General features: G+C 43.0%; 1 protein-coding gene across 1 annotated transcript in view; it reads right to left on the bottom strand.

Moving 5' to 3' along the window:
- GMDS (GDP-mannose 4,6-dehydratase) overlaps positions 1 to 1,816 on the bottom strand; it is a 547,683-nt gene that overhangs the window by 519,370 nt on the left and 26,497 nt on the right. The gene's annotated exons all lie outside the window — the stretch shown is intronic.

Below are 1,816 nucleotides of genomic sequence, written 5' to 3'. Positions count from 1 at the left end.
TATATATATGCGCGTGTGTGTATAACTATCATTTACAAAAATTATTTTTGCATTATTAAAAAAGTCCCACTGCTTCCATTCCCCGCAACCACTGCACTCCAGCCACTGTGCTCTACCTCCATCTTCGTCAGTGTTTTCACTGCCAATCTCAAAAAAAGTAATCAGATAGTTACGTGATTTCACAGCAAGTGCTCAGTGGTAGATACTCAAATGTCTCCTTTTATAAACACACACGTACTGCCTTACTGCTGACAAAAATATCTCTTACATTTGAAACTGAAGACAGACCATGTGAGTCCATATCAGTAAAATAGCCTTGCAACCTCTTTAACACAGAACAGGAGGCCAAATACCACCACATCTGTTCAGTGTCCTTGGACCTTTGTACCTTACACCTATTATATACATACACACACACACACACACACACACACACACACACACACACGTATATATATCTGGGTCCACAAATATAATCAGAGAGCAGTTGCTGTGTGGAAAAGTAAGAAGCTAATAGATTGGGGACAAAACTTATGTACTACTAAAGACATACAGAAAATTCAAATAAAGAGAGGACTTTAAAAAAATTTTATCATTGACTTAACCATGATAAGTGTGAGGGAGAAAAAGTCATTGGAAAAGTGCATACCTGTCTAATACTGAAGAAAAGACTATTTGTATCTGATACATAAGATAAATTGTTCAAGTTCTGGTACCACTTCCTTCTTGTGTCAGGATTGCTCCCTTTGTGTTGCCAATGCTAACAGCAGCTATGTCACTATCTGTGCAAGTTTCAGTTCCATTGGTGGCAGTTTAATTCCTTCACTTATTTCAGAAGTGTTCCTTCTAATGCTGGGTAGTATCATTTGCAGCTGAATACACTTCTATATTTTAACTCACTTCTATATTTTCTGTCTATTCCAAACAAAAACTAATCTTTGGCATGACTCAAATATCCCAAGTGTAGCAGGAAATGATAAACACATAAGACTTCTTTCAAATAGAAAGAAATGCCATCATCATTTTACATGGCATATACGAGAAACTGACATCTAAAAAAGGATACCACACTGCCACAATCAATAATTCTGTTGGTTAGTTGCTTTGTAGTCAAAGACAAACGCATCCATGCACCTATTTTCCAAAAGAACTACACCAAAAAAAAATTGGTAAACCTGAAAATATTTTAAGAAGGAAACATCACAACCTTGGTTGACAAGAAGGTAGAATCTAGGAAACATTAAATTGAGATGTGGGTATACATATCTATTTCTTAATTTAGAAGTGAAGAAAATAACATTTATATTAAAGTTGGGGTTTATTCTACTTGAAGGTCTCCAATTTTTCCAATTATTATTAACTAGAGGCCCAGTGCACGAATTCATGCATGGGGGGGGGCGGTCTGGCCGGCCCACCCCAATGGGGGCCATCGGGGCTGGGCCAGTGGGGGGAAGGGGCGGCAGGAGGTTGGCCGCCAGCCCCACCCCCAATTGGGGCCCAAACGAGGCTGGACCAGTGTGGGGGCACACGGGAGATCAGCCAGCCCCATACCCAATTGGGGTGTGGGGGGCCGATCAGGGGAAAGGACAGCTGGAGGGAGAGGCCACGGGTGGTCGGCCGGAGAGACCCGCCCCTGATCAGGGTGTGGGGACCGATCAGGAGCTGGGCCAGCCAGGGGGATGGGCCGCAGGAGGTTTGGGGGGGCAATCAGGGCCCCCATCGGGCCAGTTGGCTGCCACAGTGCAGGTCATAGTGACCGGCTCATTTCAGTAGTTCAAGTCATTCCACCGTTCTGGTCGCTGGCATATATATATAT

The sequence above is a fragment of the Myotis brandtii genome, unplaced genomic scaffold (genome assembly GCF_000412655.1).
Source record: "Myotis brandtii unplaced genomic scaffold, ASM41265v1 scaffold298, whole genome shotgun sequence".
Taxonomy (NCBI): Eukaryota; Metazoa; Chordata; class Mammalia; order Chiroptera; family Vespertilionidae; genus Myotis; species Myotis brandtii.
The sequence above is the reverse complement of the archived record's forward strand: the minus strand, read 5'-3'. Positions and strand labels throughout refer to the sequence as shown.